Here is a 7,144-nt window from a genome sequence, read left to right on the forward strand (position 1 = left end):
CCATCTGAACATTTAAATTTGCCGGTTATCTTCTGTGAACCAAGAAAAAAAATGACAAGGAGGTTCGTTGGGGAATTTATGTTGCATCCAGATATTACGAGGGACAGCCTTAGCCGTTAGCGGCTGACTCATTTTGAACTGAAGTTGTATCACTAAGAATTAATGAAAGAGCCGGACAGTAATAATTCCCCAATGTTTCTGGAGTACTGAAGTTATTTTTCTCAATATTATTTTTAATATTGATATATGTTAAGATTCTTGTTACCTGTCTGAAAGTGTTAATTGAGTAAAACTCCGGTTTCTAGTATTGATGACAAAAAAATTAAAATTATTGCAGAAGCATCTTATAAATGCAACAGAAAAAGGATACCTAAAATTTACTTATTTTACATTTTCTGTCTACAAAATCTTGTGCATTATATATACTCTCTGTCCTAATTTTTAAGATGCTTTTAAATGAAATTATGCATATCAATAAAATTTTATTAAATAAACTTTATAATTTAATTTTTTTAAATAAAATTATAAACTTTTAAAAATGTCTATCATTTAATATTTTATTTTTAAAAAAATATTAAAAAAAATTAAGAAGAGAGGAATATTAAAAAATATAATTAAAAAAATTTTATTTTTATTAAAAAATTTTATATTTTAGGATGTTGAATATCTTCAAAAGTATTTTATAAAATTGAGATGGAAGGAATATAAAAATTAAAGTATTTGGGCCAACGCGATCATCCCTTGGACCCAACCTAAATATAGATCAGCCCGATGAACTAGCGAACGACTAAACGGGTCCAACTTGACTCACCAATGGACCATAACCCAAATATGGATCAGCCTAAAGCCCTAAACATAGTAATTGCCGGGAGAAGAACCTCTCCATTTTTTCCACTCTATTTCCTTCCGCACCATTTAAACTAGGAGAAAAAACTCCTAAAGAATTCACTATTTTTGAAAACTTCTGCTTTTAGTTCTCTTTCCTCACTATTTTCTTCCACTTTTCTCTCCGTCCAAACCAATTGAGTATATCATGAAGGAATGATTTTCCCTGTAACATTTGGTCGGCATTGCTTTGATAGTTCAGGTTTGGTACACGTGTTCACCAGTGACCAAAGGCAGGAAGAGCGAAAAGGAAAACATGGAACTGCAAGATTGCAATACCTTCAGGTCTCTGGTTTTTTTCTTTTTCCTTCTGATTATATAGTGTTCATTTGTAGTGAATGCTCCATAATATTGCACATGATATTCACGTATCAATCGTTACCTCTGTTTCCTATATAGATGAAAAAAAATTCAACCACGTTTGTTGCATTAACATCATTTGGGAACTTTAGATGCGTAAACTTTCTTCCAGAAGTTGGCTATACGGTTTCAGAACACAGATGATAACGATACCTTTTTTTTTTTTCATTTTTGCCTTTTTCGTTTTCTGTAAATTTTAGTTCTTTTTTTTTTTTTTTGCATTTTTTAAAATTGAGACCATTTTTTGGCTCCCCAGAGGATATCGTTTGAGTTTCCAGCACTGCCTACATGAAACTAGAAAATACAATTCTGTTTCTTTCTCTGTTTTTTTTTTTTTTGGTAGTTCAAGAGTCAGCTGACTCTGTTTTACACAAATAAAAAGGAAATCAAGTCAAGGCAAGTTTATACTATCAATTGACAGTCTCTTGTCTAAACTTGATGTCTGAAACCTCGTGTTATTAATCAGTGCTAACTGCTAAGTTCCAATACAAGTCATGTGCTGCTCACTAGATGCATTTTGCGGTTTTGCCATTTGCAATGCACTGACTAAGTATCATGCCGTCTGTTCATGAAAAGTTGATGGTAGTATTGCTTCCTGTGCTGGGGCTATAATCCAGTGTGAAATCACTTTTTGCTATCTAATGGGCGTGGTCCTTGTTTATATGCTATCTTAGGTTAGGCCACTAACGAACCAATTAAGTAGGCAATATTAAATTATTCAATCCTAAAATTGTTTTTTAAAGCCACTTCTGAGTTACTAGAGGAAGAAACTCTCTTCCTCTGTATTCTGGATGGAAAAGTATTACGTTTGTCCATTTTATTCTTCCTGGTTGAAGTACAAACTCCTAAGTCGCCAATTTTTCTTGTATCTGCAGAAACAAGAGAGACAGTTGTGGCAAACTTGGCAAACTTTGCCTGTGATCCTTATAACTATCACTTCTTGTGTCAGGTTGGAATTTTCAATTTTTCTATGGAAAATGACCATAAGATGAGCTAAAATTCCTGGTATACAGTTATCAGCTTTGCAAACCACTATTTATGTGATTTATGAACAGCTCAGTGTTTTAGAACTTTTCTTGGATTGCATGACAGAATCCAATGAGAGGCTTGTGGAATTTGGTGTTGGAGGGATCTGCAATTCTTGTGCTGGCAAGTCCAGAAGTTTCTCCCTTGGTGATGATATATATGCATCTCTGCTTTATTGATCATATTGACAAAAATCAGTGGCAATTCCTTTCACATCCAGCCAATGCAGCAATTGTAATCAGTCCGGTGGTATCCCTCTTATCATTCAATGTCTATCAAGCCCTGCTAGGAACACTATAAGGATGAGATCTTACTATCGAGGTTGTTTCACTTCAATGAGTTGTAATGTATTCGCCTTTTTTTGGTGACGAATATATTTGCCTTTGAAATTCAACCTGCTGATTTTGTAGAGCCAGACCGGATGGTAACCTATGGCTATTCAGATTCTTGGATTTCTTTTGGACATTTTTTTTGGCTCACGTGGAAGTAGTATAATATGAGGACAATGGATTTTTGCTACTTCATATCAGAACCCAGGCTGTCAATGATCAATATCAATATGGGCAACCATTTTGCATGCCGTGCAAATACGTAGGACCTATTTTAGTTTCAACTAAACATGGAAAACATTGATATGCGTATGCTTTTTTAACGTGTCAATGCCTTGGATGCGCGGCCGTAAGTACCAAAGTTTAATTGCAGAGTAAATAAAATTTCTCTCAGTTTACTGTATTGGTGTCAGATGAATTTTGCACTTGGGGCTCTGTATTGTCTCTGTAAGGAGTCTAACAAGGAAGGCGTTTTAAATCCAGAAGTTATTGATGTCATCAAGAGGTATGCAAAGGCTGAAGAAGTTAGTGTGAGCTTCAGTAACCTAGCCAAAGCTATTCTGGACAAACACTATTCGGGAACTAGCAGGAGACACGGTATATAGCTCACATGGGAAAGTAGTCTCGTCTTTGGTGATGTAGTTGTTTATCTAAAATGAGGAGCTTCTTGGATTATAAAATTTTGGTTCAGACTTGAATATCAATGTCAATAGTCATGCAATTAGGTCTCGGTGGGCGTGAATATTTGAACCTTGGTTGTGCGCTTCTGTCACCTGAACGCTTTCTTTTGGGAATGCCTATCAGTAAAGTGTCATCAGGCAACATCCATCTTCATTTTTTTTAATTTTTTTTAATGTTGGGTGTGAAATTAAGTTGTTCTGATTTATAAGTATTATTTCACTGCCTAGTCTTTGTCTAACATGAATGTATTAAAAAAAAAAAAAGGCTTGTCTACCACAACAAACAGGGTACTATGCACATAATGATACGTCATATTTAATTCTCTTTTTTTTTTAATATATTCACATCATATTTAATTCTATTACTTATTGGTGTGTGTAATTAGATTGCGATCCTATATAGATTATGATATGAGACGTGAGTTGAACATTATTTATAATACTGTATGAATAATAAGATTTACATAGCTTTTAATTTAATCTCTTAGACATTATAAAAATATTTATAACTTGCAGCTGTAACTCTGAGGAGTGCGTTAAATAATCTTTTAAAATATAAGTAATGATATAAGGAAACAGAAATGATAATTTTAATGCATTGACAATTAATTTTTATAATAAAAAGGTAAATATGAAAATGATTTTGTGTGTGGTGGATTTCGAGAAGGCCGTAAAATTTCATGGACGTTTCAGTACTTTGCTGGGGTAGGAAGAAAGTGAGGCGCATCCACAAAACAATGGTTAGTTGGGCATTGGATGGTTGAATATTGAATAGTCTGACTAAAGTGCCTATGACATCACACTCTCCTCTCCTCATTCCTCGTCCTCCCTTTTCCACCCTCCGTTTCTACTCTTTTTTACGTTTTTGCCATCCTTCGCTTCGCCCATGCCATTCCTTGCACTTGGGTGTAAAAATAAATAACATCAAGTTAAGTTTTGATCAAATAGATTTAAATTTTTATAATAAATTAAAGATTTAAATTTGATTTAAAACTTATATAAAGTTAATTTAAAGTGACTTAAAAATTTATTTAAAAATTTTAATTAAAAATTACTTTTTAAATAGACTCACATTTTAATTTTAAATGTTTTAAATATACTTTATGAATATTATAATATATAATATATAACTTAATTTATTATTATAATATATAATAATTGAAAGAATTTATTAACTATAATACAATGAAATAATAAAGTAACGACATTAAAATTAATATATAAATTCAATATGATTAAAAATATAATTAAAAATAAAAAAATAGATTAATTAAAAATTAAATAATAAAATTAACGCATTTGTAATATTATATATATATATATAGGCCTACCTGTTAAACTCGTAGGCCTAAATTAAATACCTGAATCTAGTTAGAGCCTATTTAATAAATATGTTAGGCTATGTCTAAAGTAGTTAGATTATAGGCTCTTGTTGAGACCCAACATATTCTCACCCTTATTGTGCTCATGATACAAGCTATGTGTGCATGTATTTTATATTAGTGAGTCTCATGTCTATATTCCACCTTAATCATATTAACATTCTCTACTCTTTACTAATATACTCACTCGATTCTTAATATAAGATGGAGTTTGATGACTTTTTTATTGTTGATGTAAGATGTTAGAATAATTTATATTTTTTTAATTTTACTTTTATTTATTATCGTTTGAATTTTTGTGATATACTTTCTTATAGTTATTTTTTGGTTCACTCACATGCATCCTTTCATTAAAAAAAAATTATTTAAGGTATTATCTAACACTAAATATGAGACAATTTATTATGACTATTAATTATAACTAAGAGTAAAATTTAAAAATTATACATTTTTTAAATAAGTTTAAAGATATAATTTCCCTACCTTAACCTTAATAAGTTAGTTAACTCCTCCAAAATGCTAGTATATCATACTCTTGTACTTACCACACACGGAAGCTTTCTTGCGTCCTTTTTTTTTTGGTAAAAAATGAGTTGCTTTATTTTATAATTTTTGTATTGAGTATAATAATTTATGAATTTAGATAAATTTAATTTCAATAATTTATATTTAAAATATATTTAAATTTAATTATACTCATATTTTATATTTTAATTATTTAATTATATATTTTTAAAAGTTATTTATTAATATAGATAACTCTTAAGAGTTTATATTTACATTTCGAGTTTACAATCTTATCATGAAATTATTAAAACTCGCAAGTTTAATAATTTTGATTCCTAATTAATGCTCACTTTATTTTTATCCTTCTTTTCCATTATTTCCTTCTCAATGTTATCTAGTTCTTACATATATTTCTTGTTTAGATTCAAATAAAATACGATGATTTTATTTTAATGTCTAACTACCTTTCTCCTGCAAATAGCTTCACGTTTTTAGAATGGACATGTATATAACTACATGCGGACTTATGAGTATTGTCCAACATCTTTTTGGCGAATTCATGTTCTCGATGCTCGCCTTGTTTATTTAATATTATCTTTGTTAATATTTTATGCCCAAAGTTTTTATAAAAATCATACAGTCCTACTATTATATATAGGGATCACGAAAACTTAAAATTATATATTTTGCCCTCTAGCTAGTCAAGCTTTTATTATGTTTTAAAAGTAACTGTTATTTAGGGTTTTATTTTGGATTTGGCTCGTCCTTGACCAGCAGATACATATCCGACACTACTTCTAGTCTGTTACAACCACCTTTTAGCTTCTCACCAGGTAATGCTTGTGCTTTATACTTTTATTGACTTTTCTAATCTAATTAATTGAACATGGAATTCATTAATTACGTTACCTTTAAAATCACGGTGTCGGGAGGAATTTTAATAAAAGTCCACAGGGAGAATGATGGCAAAGGACAAAGGATGATGTTGGGAAAAAAAGAGAGGAAAAATAATATCTTGTCTAAGCAAACTAAGTACAATGTAAGCATCAAATTTAATATATTTTATGTCCATTTCACCTTTTTGACAGAATCTATCACTGCTTCGCCCCATATCTATTTTTAGCCACATTACAGGAAATATTTAAATTTAAAGTAACACATAATTTAAAGAGAGTTTTTGTGAAAATAACTTATATTATCGAATCAAACTAAGTAAATAATTTAATATTTATTATATTTTATATTATAACAGTTTATTATATTTATTAATAATATATTATTATATATAAATAATAAATTATTATATATTAATTATAAATTTTTTGTATATCAATGTAAACTAATTATATTTTTAAATTTTTAAAAAGTTTGTTTGTATATTTTAGATACAAAATTTTTTTGGGCTAAAAGGTCAATTTATCCAATTTAAAGCATATAGTAAAATAAAAAATATAAAAACTGTAAAAAAAAAAACCAATGTTGCTCAATGTAATCTTAAAAACAATAGTCCCGGCAGATTAAACTCTCCTTTTTTCCTCTGCCAAAAAACTATTTTCTTTAACCAATTACATTCTTTTTATATAGGTATAATATATGTAAAAAAATATGAAATTTACACCTTATAATTTCGTGTGCGTTGTAAATTTGGCGTGCAAAGTCATAGATTTGGAGACATGAAGTAATAAGTTTGGGGTGCAACTTGCAAGGTCCTTGGGATGTGAGGTTATATGTTTTGTGTGCAAGGCCATGGTCTTAGAATGTATTTAGTCCTTAAATTATTCTTGATTTTTTAAAGCAATTTTCATGGATTTTGTGACAATTTTTCCAATTCTCAATGGCTGGTTCAAAAAAAAAAATAAATCAAATTCCCAATTAATAGTGATGGCAAAGAAGTAAGTTGGTATATATTAAAGGGTATATCGGACATTGGCAAGTAAAATATAAGTTCAATTTCCTTGCTCCTCTTGCCTTTTGC

General features: G+C 29.8%; 1 long non-coding RNA gene across 2 annotated transcripts; it reads left to right on the forward strand.

Annotated features, from left to right (window-relative positions):
- Window positions 1–609: 609 nt before the first annotated feature.
- LOC129318658 (uncharacterized) lies at window positions 610–2,790 on the forward strand. 2 transcript variants are annotated; one of them, XR_008595282.1, is made up of 3 exons: window positions 610–1,170; window positions 2,195–2,250; window positions 2,338–2,790. It is a non-coding gene; the product is annotated as an uncharacterized LOC129318658 (long non-coding RNA). The 2 variants fall into 2 exon arrangements; XR_008595281.1 differs by having other exon boundaries at window positions 2,121–2,790.
- The last annotated feature ends 4,354 nt before the right edge of the window (window positions 2,791–7,144 follow it).

This window comes from Prosopis cineraria, unplaced genomic scaffold (assembly GCF_029017545.1).
Source record: "Prosopis cineraria cultivar Desert tree isolate PC_DT_omini unplaced genomic scaffold, ASM2901754v1 PC8, whole genome shotgun sequence".
Lineage (NCBI taxonomy): Eukaryota > Viridiplantae > Streptophyta > Magnoliopsida > Fabales > Fabaceae > Prosopis > Prosopis cineraria.